Raw genomic sequence first — 22,460 nt, forward strand, 5'->3', positions numbered from 1 at the left:
AATTTTTTTACAAAAGACTAAGGATCTATTTATAGGTGAGGGAGGACTCTAACCAAGTCAACTAGGTTCTAGAAATTTCCAGGTTCCATTTGGCTGAATTTGGATAAGATTTGGACCTAGTTTGGCTCCCTTTTGATTTGGTTTGATCCAAGAGAGAGGAGAGATAAAAATATCACAATTTTTTTGAGTTAAAAACTCCACCACATGTGTGAAATAGGTGCCTCCTTGAAGTCTCCCCCCCTCCTTACCAAGGTGTCAAAAATGTATCATTATACCAAAATATCTCATTTTTTTAGTAATATCTCATAGTTTTTAACTAATAAACCTTGTACTCAGTCAACTCTTGATCTTATGTGGGCATTTACTCATTTTTGGGTATTTTCTTTTATTCATTGGATTTATCTCCTCCCCACACTTGGATCAATCCTATTGGCCCATAGGAACCTTAATTGGACCATAATCCAAAATTTTTTGAAAATCTAGACCCTTAGGCTAAGGTCCTTTATATATATTTTCAATTAATTCCAAATGCACATTGGAAAGTTCTTTTTGAATTTATGTTTCAGGGGAAACCATTTTAGACACTAGGAGGATTTTTATATCCAAAAATATCTCAATTTTGGATTACCTCTCTCTAGACATTTTCTCTCTCCAAGCCAAAACAAGGTAAAACAAGATCTTTCTTCTATTTCAGAGAGGGGAATAATTACAAGATTAGAAGGGGAGGTTCTTACATCTTTACACCTCAAAAGCTGGAGGGAGGAATCTTACATTCCTTAGCACCCCTATTTAGGACTTTCCTTTTCCTCTCTTTTTTTATCATCTAACAAAATGGTGCTCTATTTCACCCATGTGCTCTCATTAAACCCCCTTGTTTTTTGAAGAAAAATGAGGATTTCACTTTTTTTATCCCACTAAGAAAAAGGGGGTTATTGTTACCATATTATAGTAGTGATGTGTGTGAACACACTTAGGACCGCCGGGGCACTTTTTCCCTCACTAGGAGGTTTTTTCCCCCGTGCATTGTATATACGCCCATTATCTTCTAGGGCTTGTTATCTTTCATTTTTGGCACTCATAATACACTACTGTGTTGTGCTCAAGCTTCCTCATCTTCTTGAAGTTGTGTGTGCATTCCTGCAACCCTAATTCCAACAATTGGTATCAGAGCAGGCTTCCTCCTCCCGGGCAGCATCACCGGCACCTGCCGCTTCATCTCCTCCGATTGCAACGAGGTTTCACGAGCGTCTGCAGGTTAGTATATGCCGTGGGAGAGCCCGTAGGGCTTGTTTTTTTCAGAATTTTGATCTGAAGTCGTTTCGCCCTCCGTTTTTGCATTCCAAGTACTGCGCAGGCAAAACCGTCCTACTGTGCAGATTTTCTGTCAAGATTAAAATCTGCAGGACAGGTGCCCATTCGTCTGTTTTGGGCTGTGCTACATAGCACAGGTCGATTTTATACAGGTTTACCTCTTCCAGACAGCATTTACATCTAGTAGTACAGTCATTGGCCATGGCTGACAACAATGATGTATTCCGCATGTTGGCTGCTGAGGATAAGTTGGATGGCACCAACTATCCATTGTGGGCATATATGATGCGACATGTATTGGTAGCAAAGGGGTTATGGAATATTGTGCAGGGTATTGATGCACGTCCTATTGTGGCTGGGAATGCTGCAAACACATCAGAAACAGGTACTGTTGATGATGGTGCAGGCACAAGTGCTGTAGCAGCTGTTCGAGAACCACCACTTTCAGCAGAGCAAATTCGTTGGGATGGTAGAGATGCGCAGGCTCATGCCTTGATTGCGCTGTCTGTCAAACGTACCATTATCCCACATATTCGCTCCTGCAGGACTTCTAAGGATGCTTGGGATGTACTTGCCACATTGTATCAGGCAAGAAATGAGGCTCGTGTTGCTTATCTCCGAAAACAGTTGGAGAATGAGCATATGAACGAAGGTGATTCTATGGATAGCTTTTTGACAAAGATCAAAGATTTCAAAGAGCAGCTCATTTCTGCAGATGAAATCCTGTCAGACAGTTCACTTGTGCAGACTGTTTTGAATGGTCTACCAGATTCTTATCAGGGTTTTGCTTCCACTCTTCGCTTGATGATGAAAGGCAATCCCAATGCCTTATCATTTGAGGAGTTAGTTTCTGTTTTGCTGCAAGAAGACCAGTCAAGGCAAAACAGGAATAGTATGCGTGTCGCAGATCAAGCTTTCGGTGCTAGTCAGAGAAGCGGGAAAGGTAAAGCTGGCTTTTCTTCTAGTAAGCAGAAATCTGCAAATGCTGCGCAACCAAAGAAGGAAAACAAAGATGAGAAGAAGGGTGACAAACAGAAGACATTTTGCAAGTACTGTAAGGGAAATGATCATGTCATCAAAGCGTGTCCTAAGCTGGCTGCGAAAGAGGCTAAGAAGAAAGAGGCTGGTATGGCTGTTGCAGATGCCTCTCCTTCTAACAATGAATCTGCTAATGTTGTGCTAGATACAGAATGGGCATTCAATGCGCAGTGCAGTTATGACCCATCTTTGCATGACACATGTATGTCTGCAGTAGATTCAGATGTATGGTACTTTGACAGTGGTGCCACTAAGCATATCACCTCGCAGCGCAGTTTATTCACTTTCCTTGAGTCTGCTCCCACAGGGAATACTGTCACTTGTGCCAATAACTCCTCTTATCCCGTTAAAGGAGTTGGACAGATTGTGCTGAATGTTGCAAATGGCAACACCTTTACACTTTTTGATGCATTGTATGTGCCAGGGATCAAAAAGAATCTGCTGTCAGTCTCCGCATTTGCCAAAACAGGTTTGGTTGTAAAATTTGTGGATGACAGATGTACTGTTCATGATCTCTCTTGTGGTGACATCATTGTAGCATCTGGTTCACTATGTCGAGGGCTGTATAAGCTCAATATGGATGGCAAATGTGTAGAGGATTCAGCATGTGCTATTATGGATACGCAGGCTATTTCAAATGCAAAACTGTGGCATGCACGTTTTGGTCATCTGAATTTTGCAAGTTTGCTGCGCCTGCAGAAATCTGAAATGGTGTCTTCTTTGCCTAAGCTTGAGGCACCTGTCAAGCATGTTTGTGAGGGCTGCATATTGGGTAAAATGCAGCGTGCTTCCTTTCCCAAAGATGGATCAGTGAGAGCTGAACGCAGATTGCAGCTTGTTCACAGTGATGTTTGTGGTCCCATGCAAACTCCATCATTTGGAAACTACCTTTACTTCGTGACTTTCATTGATGATTTTACCAGGCATGCATGGGTATATCCTTTGAAGGCAAAGTCCGAAGTGTTTTTGTGCTTCAAACAGTTTTTGGTTATGGCTGAAAATGTGTCAGAAAGTAAGATGGGCACCCTCCGTTCAGATCGAGGGGGGGAGTATATGTCTTCAGAATTTAATGCATTTCTGGCTGAGCGTGGGATAAAACACCAATGTACAGTGCCGTATACACCACAGCAAAATGGTGTGGCTGAGAGAAAAAACAGGTCTCTCATGGAAATGGCAAGATGTATGGTTAAGAGTCAAAGTCTACCACATGGTTTTTGGCTTGAGGCTGTCATGTGTGCCACTTATGTACTAAACAGGTGTCCCACCAAAGCATTACAGGTTGTCACTCCATATGAGGCATGGCATGGCCGCAAGCCATCTGTTGGCCATTTACGTGTTTTTGGTTGCCTGGCATATGCATTAGTGCCTGTGCAACATCGCAGAAAATTGGATGACAAAGCTGTCAAATGTATTTTTGTTGGATATAGTGCTGAGAGCAAAGGCTATCGTTTGTATCATCCACAGACAAAGCGCATTTTGGTTAGCCGTGATGTTGTTTTTGTGGAAGATGCAGTTCAGCCCTTGGTTTCATGTACTAAGGAGACAGATATCAGCTCACGTGATGTCTATGATACATTGTTGCCTCTTTTCAGTGGTGCACAGTCAAGTGCAATACCTCATGAGGCAGTTTTTCAGCCTATGCAGGTTTTAAATGATGGCACAGATCAGCCTATATCTGATGCAGATGTGCATGATGCACTTGAGGATGAGAGACAAGAGATTGAGGGCTCTAGGAATATGCCTAGATGGCTGGTGCAGACTTTGCGTGACAGCAAGTTGGATGCCCCTTTGTCTAGTCGCACTCGTTCTGGCTCTCATGGTGCCTCTTATGCGTCAGATTGTTATGCATTGGCTGTTTCTAGTATGTGCGATGAAAGTGAGCCTGTTTCATTTGATGAGGCACAAAGTTCAGAAAATTGGATGGCTGCTATGCAAGCAGAATACGATGCTATTATGAAGAATGGTACATGGTCTTTATGTGACTTGCCCCCTGGCAAGAAGGCCATTGGCACTAAGTGGGTATACAAATTGAAGCGTAAGCCTGATGGCACAGTGGATCGCCATAAGGCTAGGCTTGTTGCAAAAGGTTATGCTCAAGAGAAGGGCATTGATTTTGATGAGACTTTTGCTCCCACATGTCGTATGACCACTGTTCGTAGCATCTGTGCATTAGCAGCTCATAATGGTTGGAATGTACATCAGCTGGACATAAAGACTGCGTTCTTAAATGGAGATTTGCATGAGGAGGTGTATGTATCGCAGCCTCGTGGTTTTGTTCAAAGAGGGCAGGAAAACAAAGTGTGCAGGTTAAAAAAGGCTTTATATGGTTTAAAGCAAGCTCCACGAGCTTGGTATGAAAAAATACATGCATATTTGACTGCACATGGGTTTCAGAATAGTCCAACAGAAAGCACTTTGTATGTTAAACGTGTGGATGGTGTACATCTAATCATTGCTCTCTATGTCGATGACATGCTGCTCACAGGACCAAATGAGAGTCATATTGCTGATTTTAAGGCTGATTTGAATGCCTCTTTTGAGATGTCAGATTTGGGGCACTTGCATCATTATTTGGGGATACAATTTAAGCAGTGTGATGGAGGTATTGCTTTGTGTCAGACAAAGTATGTTGAAACATTGTTGCGGAGATTTGGCCTTGAAGACTGCAAGCCTATTGCTACTCCAATGGAGACAGGTTTGAAGTTGAGTCTTCATGATGCTGGAGATCACTTTGATGTCACACTCTATCAGACAGCTGTTGGTTGCCTCATTTATGTATGCATTACGAGGCCAGACATTCAGTTTGCAGTCTCACAGGTGAGCAGATTTATGCATAGCCCAGGCATTAAGCATTGGCAGGCAGTGAAGCGTATCTTTCGCTATTTGAGTGGTACTCGGCATCTTGGGTTGTTTTATCCCAAGGGGGGATCATTGCCGCCAGATTTACATGCTTTTTCAGATTCTGACTGGGCTGGTTGTTATGACACACGCGTGTCCACGAGTGGTTTTTGCTTCATGCTTGGAAGCTCATGCATATCATGGTTGAGCAAGAAGCAGCCTACTGTGGCCACTTCTAGTTGTGAAGCTGAGTACAGGGCAGCTTTCACAGCTACGGTTGAGTGTGTGTGGCTCAGACGCCTTATGGCTGATTTGGGTGTTGGGCAGCCATCTGCCACCACCATCTTCACTGACAGTCAGAGCGCATTGGCAGTTGCGCGGAACCCAGTGTTCCATGCTCGTACGAAGCACATTGAGGTGCACTACCATTATGTCAGGGAGAGACTCTCTGCAGGAGAGATCAGTTTGGCTTATGTGCCAACACAGGATAACCTTGCAGACCTTTTCACAAAGGCTCTGCCTCGTGAGAAGTTCGAAGCTTTTCGCAAAGCTTTGGGCTTACTCCCTTTTGTGGATTCGTCCACATAGCTAGACACTTCCCTATACATGAGTGCTAGCTCTTGTTCACCGCATCACTCCAGGGGGGATTTGTTACCATATTATAGTAGTGATGTGTGTGAACACACTTAGGACCGCCGGGGCACTTTTTCCCTCACTAGGAGGTTTTTTCCCCCGTGCATTGTATATACGCCCATTATCTTCTAGGGCTTGTTATCTTTCATTTTTGGCACTCATAATACACTACTGTGTTGTGCTCAAGCTTCCTCATCTTCTTGAAGTTGTGTGTGCATTCCTGCAACCCTAATTCCAACAGTTATCCTTGTTGTTGGAAAAGAATTTTCTTAATGCTCCACCCTTCTTGTGTTGTTATTACTATCGGTAATGGGGATATGGTCTATAGGCTCCAAAAAAGAGTTATTAGCCCTCCATGTACACCATAAAGAAGAGACCATTGTTATGGCCTGTTTTGATCACTACCAGAAACATATTCACAAGAGCTTACCATCGCTACAATAGACGTGTGGGGATATTGTTGATGGCCGGGACTGAGCACATACCTTTTCAAGATCTCCACACCTCTACGGGTAGCCATTTTTGGTGCCATCTTGCCGTAATAGTTATCATATCTCCATGTTAGACTATGGGTCCACATCCCTCCTCTCATCTCAAATCACTCACACACACTCATAACATGCATTAGAGAATGTAATTAACAAGAGGATTAGCAAGAGCAAGACTCTATTAGACAATGGGAAAGAATGTTGCATTATGAGAGAAAGTGACTTATATACAAGGCTACAAGTGTTCGCACACTTAAGTTGTGGGGCTGACCGAGCACCCAAGGCTCATAAGTGGCATATTGTTTATACAATTCTTAATCTCATAATACATGTATGAGGTACATTCACACAAGGAATCCATTCTATCTTGTTGCCACGTGCTCTTAGAGTGAGAATCCCCAACTATAAGTATTCCATCATACCATTTCCATCAAGAGGTAGATTTGGACACCATTGCTTCATATTTTAATCTTACATGCTTTTGATTTCTCATTTTTTCCTATTTGAGTAGTGTGACAAGTCATGTTAACCCAAAATTTTGGGTTAACAACCATCAGATATTACATAGAACTTTCAAAAAGGTGATGAACTTCTCCAAGACTTGAACCACCAAGAATGATTACCATATATTATGATGTCACATAGGAACCACCAAGTATCTCACACTAGAGCCATGTAATTTGCACGCACATGTGAAAAATTGGCCATATTATTACAAAGGTTTTTTAAAACCTCTTATGACCATAAATGATATTACAAAGTTTTTCAAAAAACCTCTTATGACCATAAGTGATTTTCAATGTCTCTGTTACAAAGATATTTTCAATCATAAAGCTAAAAAGATACTTAAGCTTGTCAGCGCACCACACGTGATGTGAGAGAGCATTGCCATACACCTACACATATAGCTTGAGCCAAGGAGTGTTATTGTGCAGTCACCCTCTTCCCACCATGTAGAGCTTAGATAGAGGATTCACTTGCATCTCACCTATTCCCATAGAGAAACGCTAGCTTGCACTCTTACCCATAAGAGAAAAATGCTCAAGAATGCTACATTTATACACCGGACCATTCACCTATGATTTAAAAAAATACGCAAAAATTACATATAATAATTTGTGACATTCAATGGGCCTCATGACTCTCTCATCACCATACTCATCCACATATCTTAAAATTTAGAGAAATTTATAAAAATAGAGTTTTTTTATGAAAATAACTTGAAACAGTAGATTCACACCATGTAGTAGAGAGTCGCCACCATAAGTCCTTGATTGTGAAGAAATTCTAGATTTCGGAATCCACACTTCATGGTGGAGCTTGAACCTCTTGACCACTCTCAAGCTTTCTCACTCACACTAGTCTTCCCTCGCGTTAAAGGTTCAACCCTAAGCATGAAGATGAATAATCACACATCAATATCTTGATCTTACATGTCACAACTATATTGCAACTAAAGTACTATGAACCCAAACCATAGTCTTGTCTCTTGTCTATAAACTAGCGTTCAACCCCAAGCATGAACATGAATAATCACACATCAATTTCTTGATCTCACACTTCACAACTAATGTTATAATTAAAGTACTATGATCCCAAACGATAGTCTTGTCTATAAACTGCTTGACAAAAAATACCATATTCATTAGCCTCTAATTGGTCCCATCTCATAATATAGAGGTCCATGTACTTAACATTTGTAAAATACATCTAACAACAAAATGGGGCCAAAAATAAGCCAAAATGTTCATATATGACCAAAACGTGACATGTTTGTAAATGCATGCTTTTGGTATATCCATGGTCTCTAAATATGAAAAATTACTCTAAATGAGACCTTTTCTGACCCAAATTCATAATTCATTTTAGGAACTCTGTGTGTGCGTGCGTGCGTGCGTGCGTGTGTGTGTGTGTGTATATATACATACATATATATAATTTATACACTAACATATCTATTACATTAAACCTTATATAATTTATGTATGTATGTGTATACATACATACATACATATATATAATTTATACACTAACATATCTATTTACATTAAACCTTACAAAGTCTAAATCTATTTTTCTGAACACAAATGTTCAGTCTCTTGGGAAACAACCTCTAATAGAAAAACTTATGGATATGACACACACTGTGATTGAAGAGGCATAGTTTGTATCACTAGAGATTGAGCAGGGATATGACACACACTATGATTGAAGAAGCATGGTTGTATCACTACAAATAGAGTAGGGATATGAGGAGCAAATGAGCATGAGAAGAAAGAGGCATGAACATGTGATCCCCCAAGGGTTATTTTGGAAAATGATAGTCATCGCCCAAAATATGTGACTATTAGAGTGGATCCATTGAAGAGTGTAAGAAGAGCAAGCAAACAGGTTGAGCATTCATTATATTTTGAGGGAGTGGTTCATGACACAATGTGGGCTATTTGTGGGACAAAGCCTCATAGCCTTGTTACATGCTTTAGATATTTGACAAATCAAGGTTGTCAATGTACATCACCCATAAATCTGCTAGGGAGGAGTGCAATTATTGGTGTTCTAGTCACCATGTCTCAAAGGGTGTCATCAACATCCAAATGGGATTGTTAAACAAATAATTTGGCTTTGCAACACTTCTATTGCACACACTTGGAATGCCTCTCTAATTTGGGTTTGAATAAAGAGTTCAGATGGAGATAAAATTTGAATAAAGAGTTCTATGAATGTATTGAAAAGGTGGAGAGAATCATTGTAGAAATTGTTAAAGAGGTAGTTGTTCTATGTAATGAAGTACACATCTTCTATGGTAGCGCAGAGGGCTCAAAGGCTAAAGACATAAAATACTATGCTAAAGACATAAATTACTATATCAGAATTTCCAAGGTGCACCTATGAGGACTGTGTGGTTCACGATAATAGGGGGTTCTTATATGCCTTGCAACAAGCATATATACTTTATTTACTTTACAAGTGTTGGGTTTGAATAGCAAGGTTCATGAGTTCATCCATCAAGCTATACTGACTAAAGTGGAGCTATTCCAAGCCTTATTTGGAAGGAGATATCATCTAAATCTTCAAGGATAGAGCAAAGGCTAGAGTAGGCCAATAGTCTAGAGAGATATTGGGCAAGGTGGATGAGTTTATAAGCTTTTTGGTGTTTATTTTGTATCTTTATTGCCCTATTTACTATGCACACACATGAGATTTTCTATTTTTAGGGTTGGAATTAGATGTTCCATGTTTTATAAGTTTTTAAGTGCATACTTAAAATTATGGCATATTAAAGGGATGATCATGTGTGTTTGGTATTATTTCATTAAGTTTTGAGTGTATACTTATAATTAGATGTTTTAACATGTTTTGTAAGTTTTTAAGCGCATACTTATAATTATGGCATATTAATGGATGGTCACGTGTGTTTGTTATTCTTTAATTAACAATTGCTTGTATGTGTGCAATTTTCCTTCCTTAATTGTGCTTACATTGCAATAAAGGGTCAACAAAAGTAGTAATTATGCAAGGGTACAAATTATGTGTGGATTCATCAATTAATTCTTTCAGGTTTTGTAAAGTCACTTATTATTTAATCAAAATTTTAAGGATAAAATAATTAAAAGGAACAAGGGATTTATGAATGTGAATATTTTAAGACCAACATTTTGGGGCATAAATAGCTTCATGGGAGGGCTCCCATTGATGATCAACACCATAGTTAAAACCTCTATGTTGATGAGTGTGAATGTGACTCGTGATATTTGTCAGTAATCTCTTTGGCATTTGATCCATGTTTCATAAACATAGAATTAGAAGTAATTTATGACAAATTATGATCATTATTCCATTGTGAATGTTTCCGCTTTCTAGATTATACATATAACATTTTAGAATTTTTGCTTTCTAGGCTACACAAATAAGGTTTCAAAACTTATGCATATTCATTGTGGTTAAAACTTGTGAGACATGGCAATTCAAATTAGAACATGTAGTAAAATGAGATTAATGTGAAAATGGATGTGACAAAGTATTTATATTTTTTTATGAAAATAAATCATTAATTACCAATTATTAAATATAAAGATGTTGCTATCAATGCCTCTTGCATCCACATGTATAAATAAGGTTTTAGATTGTTGCTTTAAAATTTACAAATTAGATTGTTCCATGTCGAGATTCATGTCAACATTCTATATCTAGAATTTATTTTTTTACTATATGAATAAGTTTTCTTTAATGTTTTAGATAATATATCAAGTGTATGATTGAAATATGCTTTCTAGATTATCCATATAAGGTTTTAGATTTTTTCTTTCTAGATTACACAAATAAGTTTTCAAAACTTATGTGTGTTACATTATGGTTGAAACTTGTGAGGCAAGGTAATTCAAATTAAAACATGTAGTAGAATGAGATTAATAAAAAAATAGAGATTTAATACATATATGTGTTATGTCAAGCACCAGCTTAACCTAATCTGCTACAATTTATAAAGCGTATGATCCTAATATATCTAGTGTGGTTGTGTATTAAATGAGAAAGTCCCTTGGTGTGACCATGACTTGTTATCATGTCATTGTGTCAATAAGACAGTTCATTTCTCTTATGATCACTCGGTCTTTATATCTCACTTGTTTTTTGTCACTCGTGGATGTTTTTATTACCTCCCTCCAAAAGAAGTAGGTACGCCACATTAGAATTGAGCATGGATTGGAAAATGCTACTAGCTACATAGAAGTGAAATGAATGGCTTGAACACAGAAAACGAGTCATTCTAGAAGACCCAAAGAGGATCACCCATCGAGAGTGACTACTTTGATGCAGTCAACAAGATGCCACAAATAGGCTAACAAGACAAAAACATGCAAAATAGGCAAAATAACATCACACCAGAGAATACGTCGACATGTAAGATGGAACGACAAATGCCATCATCAGGATATACATAACACGAAAGATAAACTAAAGGATGGCCTCAGAGGTGCTACATAACTCGCAAGGGAAGATGATCCATCTAAGAAAAATCCATGAAAAAAATTGCATGATGCTCAGAACAATGTCCAAAGCATGTTCGATCGCACTAGGATCACCAAAAGTTAATGGATAAAGCAACACAAAAATTACCAGTTAAACAATAATAATTATGTACAAGCTATCATTCAGACATTCAAGATCGATCTATGTATAATTTACTAAACATCACAACAATCACATGATTATACAAAATATAAATTACACAGATAATTGTACGTTGCTCTTCTCTCTGGATCTCTGATGATGATGATTATATTGATAATGGTTCTTCTTACAATCTTTAACACTTTAGTGAAATACATAATAGCATAAATTGAGGGAACATAGCATCACCTATGATTCATCATGACTATTTGGGTCTCATTCCTAAGCTACCGAAAGTAAGGTATAAGTGACTAATAATACTAAGGGTTATTTCCTTAGCTAATAAAGGGACATGAATGGTAATGCCAAAAGAAACCTTTTATAGTGCTATCACTGCCAAGGTCCTCATTTGTGTGCCAAATGCCCCTATAAGTTGGCCTGAGGATCTTTCCAATGGCCGAGCTCGTAACCCTCGAGGTCTCCAAGCTCTACAACTTCTTGAGAAGCAATTCCAACGTACCTTACGCCGCGAGCGTTGTCACATCGCTGCATTGCACTATGGGTACTCCTCCCTCCTCTCACCTCACTTCACTCACATACACTCACTAGCATGCATTAGTGTTAACCTATGGTGGCGGACATTGAGACGTATTACTTTTATGTCATATAATTATTTTACGTATTCTGAGTCATGGGCCGGGCTTTTGGCACCACATGTAAAGGGTAAAGGGATTGGGTGATGGCCGATGAGAGGCGCACCTCAAATTTCATTAGGATAAGGGTTAAGATCGACCGGCCATGTGTGGGAGCCCATGTGTGAATGGCCAGGTCACATATAAAAGTCAAATATAACCTAAAACCTCTCATTCTATAAGTGTTGAATACAAGGAGTGCTCTTGCTTCATCTTCTCCATCTCCTTCTCTAGCGCATGTGTGTGTGTGTGTGAGAGAGAGAGTGTGTGTGTGTGTGTGTGTGTGTAGCAATCGAGCTTTGCGTGGCGGCGGGGCGACAGTGGCGGCTCCTTCATCGCGGCGCGAGAATCCTTCACGACGGCGGTCTGAGCGGTGAGTGACACACCATTGCTCCTTGTTTTGAGCTTGCTGGTTTCCTGGTTGTGTGCTTGCAGCCATTCGTGGCTCGCACACGGTGCTTGGCAAGTCCCTAGCTCGACACGTGCGACAAAAGCGCACATTTTTGGCGCCGCTACTAGGGAACTGCCCTGCACCAAGCTCCAGATGCAGCTCGGGCCGCTGTTTGAAGTCTATTTTATCCTGTCTCGTAGGAAAGGCAAAGAGAGGCGTGTTTGTGTGTTTGTTACTATTTTTCAGTCATTTTTCTGTTCTATTTTCTTCATTTTCTACACATTTCAGTTCTGTGTGCTAGCTGTTAGAGCAATAAGTTAGTAAGTTAGTGCCATTTATCTCTAAAGGTATTTTTTTTCCAAAAAAAGAAAAATAAAAAAATATTTTTTTAAAAAAAAAAGAAAAAAACATCAACCCACGCGACCCGCGTGGAGAGAAATTTTTCATTGAAAAAAAAATTGAAAAAGAAAAAAAAAGAAATTTTTCATTGAAAAAAAAAATTAAAAAAGAAAAAACCCCCAATCGACCCCGGCCTCGGTCTCGATCTTTTGATCTATATATATATAGGAGAGTGAGCCTCCATAGCTTTCTCTCAAGTGCAAGCTTAAGGGGAGTGAAGCTCTCTATATAGTCTACCCCCCAAGGAGTGGAGTGGGCATGTGGGACAAAGCCTTCACCGTTTCCCCCACAAGCACAAATAGAGTGTTCTGAGGGCCAAGGGAGCTCCGGATAGGCAAACACTGTGCTGTAAAGCACGCTAGGACCCCTTGAACGATACGCTCGTCTTGAGCTATCACACGCCTTAGTCCAATTTCGACCATAAGTAAGGGGATAAAAACGGGTTAAAAACGAGACAAAAACAAGTAAAAACGGGGTGCAAAACATCTGAGAAACCTAAGAAGTGACATTGCGTCCACTTCGAGAGAACCTTTTGGCACTCCAAGTTTGGATGGGATATTTCTCAATGAAAATTGAGAATATGACCTACACATAGAGACTCTGACTGACCTATACACAGGTTACACATACCATGTAGGTTGGTTAGAAGTCATACTATCTACATCTAGTGCCACCAATCTAGATGAGCAACAACAAATGATATGTGAAGTTATCCATAGAATTATCCAATTCGAGAGGCAGAATAGGGGAGTGAACCTAGTTTCAACTGGCCCTATGAGACTTTTGGATACGGGCAAGACTAAACAACCAACCCTGTCACAATTGGAGACTCCCTCGGTGAGTCCCGTAGATCCTTCGTATGTTGTTTCGCCTGGAGTCTCAATGCAGGTTGAGCCCACGAGCAGTAACTTCAGCTTTCCAACTTTGGCTCAACTTTCCATTAGGGAATCCACAATGCCTACTCCGATGATGAGCATGACGAAAAGTGCACCCGTTACCACTGTAGTTAGTACAACACCACTACCTAGTGGTACAGTACCTACAACAGTGCGTACCAGTGCATATCGACCATATGTACCTATATCGCTACTCGTGCTCATGTAGCTCCTACACCTCCTGTTATGCCAATGGCGTATGCTCCATGAATGCCTTATCAGAACCCTTATCCAAGAGGAGCTATGCATAGTCATATATCATATCCTACGTCAGTTGCATACATACCAAGACCAATGCCAACTCCTGTTAACCAAGCCATCCCAAAAGTGCCTCCACCAGCTATGCCTGCTCCCTTAGGTGATCTAGCAGCGTTTTCTCAAACGATCGGACGATCTATTGCGAAAAACATGCATGGCATACCTGAGAGAGAGCCTAGAAGCAAGGCGGTACAAGTTGCCAAGCTCACTTAGAACTTCAGTGGTAACGAAGATGTTAGGAAGCACATTGAAGTTTTTGAACACGTGTGTGATTCCTTGGAAGAGCACAATGAGCTACATAAGTGTAAAGCCTTAGGCTTAACCTTGAGTGGAAAAGTCAGAGATTGGTATCGAACTTTAAGGGTTGAAGAGCGTACTCACTATCCCACTCTCAAGAGATTGTTCTTGAAAGAATACATACGTGAGGGTGTGCTTTGGGGTGTAGCATCTCAACTCCAAAAAGCTGAATGCGAGGAAGGAGAGTCAGTGATGAGAGACTTTATTAGTCGACTAAAGCATCTAAATTCTCGTTGTATTCCCGATGAGTGCTTCAATAACAAAACCAACTTCTTGATAAATTCATCCGAGGATTGTGCCACGAGGACATATACAATGGCCTAGTCATTAGAGGTCTTACGACGTGGGAAGCAGTCACACTGCCAATGCAATCCAGTTAGAAAACAACTTCATGATTGCAGGTAAAAAGGTGTCTTCGGAGACAAAGTCTGTTAGTTCACAAATATCTGGGCACGAGCCAATGACTATAAAACCTATTGCCAACAAGGAGCCCAAGATATCTGAAATGTCTATAGCTAACCTTACTAAAGCTCTCTAAGAATACTTTAGGGGTAATCGAGCTCCTCAAAATAGCCATATGTACCCAAGAAGAGAGCAACAATGGTGTTTGGTTTGCTTAGGACAATGTAGCACGAGTGAATGTCTCACATTCAGAGTTAAATTCAATGGGACTTGCAATACATGTGGTAAGTATGGCCATCAATCTAAGGATTGCCTAGTACTTAAGCGTATGTTGGCGAATCAGGCACCACTAGCCTGGTCAAACACACCTCAAGTACCCGCAACACTAATGCCTGCACCACCTGTCGAGCAACCGTCCTCACACAACACATAGTTCCAAAAGGAACCCAAATTTAGTCTAGTCTGTGCCGTTACCACCGCCAATGCTAGGACCACAACTTCCGCATCTGAGCGTTACCCCTATAAACCAGATGGGTTGTGAGTCACATAGTGCGTGTGGGGATTATGAAGAGGATATAGACCCCACTGTTCTATATGGGATTGATACGTTTGAAATTACTCCCCAGTATTACATGGAGGATCATTTCGGGCAAGTCAAGCCTGTATATCAAGCGGTTGCTCTTGCCACAAGAGGAAAAAACCTTAATACCTTTGCCAGGAGACCACCTCTTCAATGCTACGATTGTGGTGGACCGCATCGTGTAGCGAAGTGCCCTAATAGGCTACAGAAGATCGCTACTCAAATGCAACCAAATCAACATGTAATTGTTGTGGCATAGATCATTTGATTGCTTAATATCCACATAATCCAAGTGCACCCAAGATTACCCCATTGAATTTGGTTGAGGTCACCAATGAGGCACTAGGAACCACACCTGTTGTACGCGCAAATGTAGTCACATGGCCAATGCTTCAAAATCAAAACTACATTCTTGAAAAGAGGGATACTGCATCAGTTGCTTGAGAAAAGAAAAAGAAAACACGACGAAAGAGATCGCTTAATGCCACAAGCTCCAAACCTAGTTCAAAGACTAATATAGGGATAGGAGACGACCCTGTGTATATGAATGATCCTGAAGATGATTCCGATTCAATAGAAACCATGGAGACCTGTGTATATGAATGATCTTGAATGATTCCGATTCAATAGAAACCATGGAGACCAAAGAGGGATACTGCATCAATTGCTCGAGAAAAGAAAAAGAAAACACGACGAAAGAGATCGCTTAATGCCACAAGCTCCAAACCTAGTTCAAAGACTAATATAGGGACAGGAGACGACCCTGTGTATATGAATGATCCTGAAGATGATTCCGATTCAATAGAAACCATGGAGACCTGTGTATATGAATGATCCTGAATGATTCCGATTCAATAGAAACCATGGAGACGAAAGCCACTACTTTAAGGGAGAAACCCACTCGGGAGCGCAACGAAGGAGAATCAAGCAAAGACATAAATCGGGGGAAACAAAAAGAAACTCCTCCTGCCCACGACCAAGTCAGCTAATACCCTCTCGGCTACTACTGAGACTGACTGAGACTCTCAAAGAAAAGCCACGTGGGCCAAAAACCCTCAAGAAAAAGATTAGGACTTACCCAAACCCAGTAGAGGAGATTGAACGAGTGCAATACTTAAGGGGTTTGGTGGAAGAAGAGAACTGGAGCCATAACCTAGAAAAATTAAGATCCCAGACACAGTGTTTCCTACACGAGTTCAGCCTCACAGGAGCCATAAACCGTTAGCTATACCTGGTATCATTCAGGAAGAAAGTGAGGATAGGACATCAGGAAGTGGGCAGACACCCTGCTTGCTTGAAAGAATGTTTATAGTGATGAGGGAATGCCTGACCCCATCGAAGAGGAAGTGATTCCATATTCACCAGTCCCTAGTCAAGGGTCGATATCTCGAAAAGTACCATTGAATGTGTCCAAACTAATGGATTTCATGTCCTCTGAAATCAGAACCATGATCATATCCAAGTTATACGGAGATCCTGAGAGCTATTCTTAGCTCTTCGGGCATTTCTCAATGGAGAACTGAAGGCAGGGTTACCACAATTTGCAAATATGGATAGACCCGACATGCTTCAAGATGAGGAGGAACATTTGGATCTACAGCCCAACCTAGATGAAGACTTGGTCGTTGAAATACCTGTTAACAAGTTGGGACAGTACTTTGAAGGTGACAAATCTAATGCAACCCTGACTCTAAACAGAATCCTTGATGGTGGTGCTGGAGTGAGCATTGTGACTAAAAATTGTTGGGAATCTATGGGAAGACCTCACCTAGAAGTCACAAACATAGGTTAAGATGGCAAACGGAACTATAGCTAAACCTATTGGAATGCTAAGGGACCTTAAGATCAAGATTCTGGGATACAAGGTAAGGCATACCTTCATTGTTGTAATGGATTTCTCTAAGCATCCTATGTCATATCAAATGATCTTAGGACGTCCTTTCATGAGGGAAGCACAAATGGTGCATGACTGGTCGAAAAACCATGTCTACTTACAATTCTAGGACTCTGTCATTCGAGTTGATCTTAAGAATGGTCGCGCGCATCCTTTAGGAAGAAAGGTTATCATTGATAATCGATCGGATACCACTATTCACTCAGCCCCATTAAAGTATTGCTATACATGCAAAAAGAGACCGATGATGGGAAAGATTCTCCTTATATGGATGTCCTACCGGGCATGACTGAGTCAGATAACGTAGATTGGGTACACCTAGCGGCCACCATAGACACATGGGGAAATAGAGGCACAAGTTGGGTAACACCTGAGGGGCAAGATATGCCACCATTAGTGCCTGTAAACATGATAGGTGTTATGCACTTGACTTCTGAATGGCAAGAAAGTGGCGAACTCTCTTGACACTGAAGGTAGCGAAGACTCTGACCAATACGACTCTGAGACTGAATCTCAAGAAGAAACTGACTCTGAGCCTGATAGGGGGTATGAATTGAATATTCACCCAAGTGTGGAAGCCACGTGCTCAAGGCCTAGGACATTAACCTCTTGCAGTTCATCCGAGAGTGAGGGGGACACAAGTGAAGATCGATCAAGCGAGTCTAAATCTGATATAAACAAAAATCAGAAACTAGGTAAGAAGAAGACGAGACATAAGTGACAACGCTATCGAGCTAATGTACGAGCTAGAATAAACAAAGAGAGATCCACTGTAGAATGGCTTAGTTATGTAAGAGCATATGACGCTCATTGTACGAGCTAGAATAAACAAAGAGAGATCCACTGTGCAGAATGGCTTAGTTATGTAGGAGCATATGACGCTCATCGGCGGAAGTTAGTGGATACTTGGGGAGAATACCTCCAAAGTGTCATGTGGTGTAGTCCGCAACCTCATGACATCGCCCAATTAGAAATCGAAGAGAAGCCGAAACTAAGTCGTACTGCGAGAAGGCATCAAAACCAAGAGTTAGCTCAGCAACAAAAGGAAGCGGAAATTAAAGAAAAAAGCATGGCACGACAAGAACCGGTAGACTTACACCCCGCACCCGAGCATTTCAAATCTTTTACCACGGGGGAATGTAAAGTCGTCTACACAAAAGCCCAACGAATGCCTACCAATGGGAGTAGCGGTGTCTACGATAGCCCGGCGGTAGTTAAGGAGATAGAACTAGCAGATCTAGGTGAGGAGTCTAAACCAGTTTTTATTACTCAAGACCTCACCAAGACGGAAGAAGCTTCTTTAAGATGCTTCTTAAAGAATTCAAGGACATGTTTGCTTGGACATACCATGATATGAAGGGTGTTCCACCCAATGTGGTGCAACACACAATTCCAATGACTAGCACTGCTAAAGCAGTCCAGCAACGTCCCTACCCAATGAATCCTAAGTATGCAAAGATTGTACAAGAGGAAATTGAAAAGCTTATAAAATGAGGATTCATATACCCTATTGAGCACTCAGAATGGGTTTCTCCGATAGTCATTGTACCAAAGAAGAATGGGAAACTCAAAGTGTGCGTTGATCTCAAAAAGGTTAATACAGCCACCAGAAGAGATCATTACCCCTTGCCGTATTCCGAACATGTGCTTGAAAGAGTTGTAGAGGCAAGGAGGCTTATAGCTTTTTAGACGGGTACTCTGGTTATAATCAGATCACAATCGCAGTAGAGGACCAAGCTAAAACAGCTTTTATAACGGAGTTTGGAGTGTTTGTCTTTCGCGTCATGGCCTTCGGCTTAACCAATGCACCTGCAACATTCCAACACAGCCTTTAAGGAATTTCTAAGGGACTTTTGTGAAGCCTTCTTAGATGATCTTTGTGTTCATTCCTCTTGGGATGAGCACTTGATGTGTTTATTTGAAAGGTGTAGATTATATCGCATCTCATTGAATCCTTTTAAATGCCAATTTTGGGTTAAACACAGAGTTATTCTAGGGCATATAGTGTCCAAAAATGGGATTTCCACCGACGCAAGTAAAATCAAGGTCATTCTAGAATTGCCCCCCCCACCAACTATAAGGGAGTCCAACGCTTTATGGGCCATGTTGGTTATTATCGAAGGTTTATTTTATTCTTCGCTGAGATAGCTCGACCATTGTACAAGCTTCTCATCGAGTTTATTTGGACCGAAGATTGTGACCGTGCACAATATGAGTTATTAAAGAAGCCCTGGCGAGTGCTCCAATCTTGCGAATGCCTAACTGGGATTTAATCTTCCATGTGCATATTGATGCATCAAACTTTGCTATTGGATGTGTACTAACTCAACCTGGAGAACAGAAACTAGACTACTCCATTAGCTTTGCCATGCCAGTCGGCCAGTTGAACGATGCTGAAATGAACTACACCACTACGAAGCGAGAAGGGTTGGCAATGATATATGCAATAAAGAAATTTCGTTATTACCTTCTTGCCACCAAGTTTATTTTCTATGTGGATCATCAAGCATTGTTGTATCTGGTGAACAAACCATGCTCCACACAGGAAGAATCACACGATGGTTGTTGATTCTTCTTGAGTTTGATTTCACTGTTGTTGTGAGACCTGGCAAAAAACATGTCATGGCTGATCATTTGTCTCGCATACCTAATGGTGAAGCTCCTACGGGAGTTGATGATGACTCACCTGACACTTCCTTGTTCATGGTCAAGACAATGCCTGAATGGAGTGAGAAGATTGTTAACTTCTTGGTTAATGGTTTTCCACCCAAAGAGCTTCGTAAAGATCTAGCTCGAAAGTGATCAAGGAATGCGAACCCTATTACCTAATGGCCAAGACTCTTTATAAAAGAGGAAAGGATGACGTTCTTAGGCGTTATGCCCGAGAGGATGAGTATCTATATATTTTGCAAGAGGCACATATGGACGTAGCCGGTGGTCACTTTTCAGGAGACTTAACTGCGTGAAAGATATTGCAATCAGGGTATTGGTGGCCCACTATGTTCCAAGATGCATCACTTTTTGTGAAGGGTTGTGATGAATGCCAATGCTACAAGAAACCCCAGCGGAAAGATCAGATGCCCCTACATCCAATTAAAGTAAACCAACCGTTTGAAAAGTGGGGTTTAGACTCTGTAGGTCTAATTAGCCCAGCAGCTCGTAACACACAATCTTGGTATATTATTGTGGCGACCAAATGGGCTGAAGCGAAAGCAACACGTAAGGCAGATGCAAGGACAACAGCCAAGTTCCTCTTTGAAAATATAATCACACACTTCAGTTGTCCTTTTGAACTTGTGAGCGACAATGGTACGCATTTTATAAATGAAGTGATTAAGGAGCTCACAACAAATTTCATGATATCCCATTATAAATCTACTCCTTATTATCCACAAGCGAATGGCCAAGCCGAGAGTACCAACAAGACCTTAATCTCTATTCTGACAAAGACAGTTGAGGCTCGTCGCACGGATTGGGATCTAAAGCTTACATCAGCTTTATGGGCCTATCGTACTGCGTACAAAGTGGCTATTAATTGCACACCATTCAAGATCGTATATAGCCAAGAAGCAGTCATGACGTGGGAATTTGTCATTCCTAGTCTTCGTGTTGCTACTCAAGAGGGCTAGGATGGTAATCCCTTAGTAGAGCATTTGTATATCCTTGAGCGGTTAGACGAAGAAAGACAATTGGCGGTGTACAATGCCCTTGTAGAGAAGGATAGAAGGAAGAAATGGTTTGATCGCCACCTGAAAAACAAGGACATCAAAGTTGGGGATAAAGTCTTGATGTATGGAGTGCGTAACAAAAAGAAGAAGCTAAAATATGCTGGTAAGGGACCATACAGAGTATGTGAAATTACCCCACAAGGTACCATCCGAGTGGAGACTCTCGACGGAGTTGAAAAAGTTGGATTCCTCAATGGGAGTAAATTCAAAAGATACTATGACCCCCTAAGCCAAGAGGAATTACATGCAATCCATCAAAATAAGGCAGCTAAAGAACAGGCTGAGCTTAAGAAGATACAAGCGAGAGTTGAAGCTAAAGAACATCAGCAGCGTGTTAGGCACCAACGAGAGGCCAACTTGGAGATTACGGAAGCATTTTTCGAGGAGGCAGAGGAAGATTTGAATCTAACCCGCCTCTACGATACCCAATTGAGCTACAAAGTCCTTACGAGAAGGTGCTATACAATGCATTATTAGATACGGGAGCTCAACACAATTTGTTGTCATATGGAGTGTGGTGTCAACTTGGAAAACCACCCTTATCCAAGAGTACCATCCAAGTTAAGGGTATCAATAAGAAGAAAACCACTGTCTCGGAAATTCTGCACACTCTTGTTGCCTATGACAAGGGGACTGTGGTTCAATGCTTTTTGGTTATGCCTGTTGGTACCATGGAGGGAACTGTAAACTTAGGGCGCAAATGGATGTTAGCTTCCAAGTGCAATATTGAGTGGGCAACCAGGTGAGATACAACGCAAGAACCAGCTCTCAACCTGACCACTCAGGGTCCCGCACCTAAGCCATCAACTCTGGACAAAACACTAAATAAGGAAAAATCACAAAGTCAAGTGGCTACACCATCTTTGATTGTTTGCCACCCCTCTAACGCTTCAACGCCAAGAGTGGAGACAGAAAGTGTGGTCCCCAAGGCTCCGCTTACTTTACCGAAGAGTACATACAAATGGGTCCCAAAAGCTTCGTTAACGACTACATCTACTGCCCAATCTCGTTCAGACAACAAGAAACCTCGTAGTAGGAAAGTAGCTACCCGCCCTAGAAAAGGCAAGGTAACATCACGTTGGATTCCTAAAATATTATTAGCAACCCAAGGGTACTACGAAGGGAATGACCAGATTTGGGTCCCTAAACATAAGCTGAATACCTCTGCATCGCCTGTAAAATCTTGTAAGCCAAATGTTGCCACCCCAACGACAATTCAAGACTGTGGTAAGGGAAAGGTAGCGGAGTACTCCACACCACTTCTTCTAGAGCTAGTTTGGATTCCCAAGCGATATCGATCGATACCACCTAGCTCAGGAAGGGGGGAGTTACAGGAAGCTTCTAGCTCCTCATGCCATTCACACGTTGATATAGAAGTTTCTGCACGCTCTACACCTACCCTTGTCAATACCCACCAAGAAACCAATGAGTCTATGTCTCTCCTTGTAAATGTATCGTGGGAAGCCA

At 41.1% G+C, this 22,460-nt stretch overlaps 1 pseudogene; it reads left to right on the forward strand.

Annotated features, from left to right (window-relative positions):
• Positions 1 to 21,470, forward strand: part of LOC147605081 (uncharacterized) — a 79,834-nt pseudogene extending 58,364 nt beyond the window's left edge.
• Positions 21,471 to 22,460: the final 990 nt, after the last annotated feature.

Source organism: Cibotium barometz, chromosome 60 (genome assembly GCF_041138505.1).
Source record: "Cibotium barometz isolate CiBa-2024 chromosome 60, ASM4113850v1, whole genome shotgun sequence".
Lineage (NCBI taxonomy): Eukaryota > Viridiplantae > Streptophyta > Polypodiopsida > Cyatheales > Cibotiaceae > Cibotium > Cibotium barometz.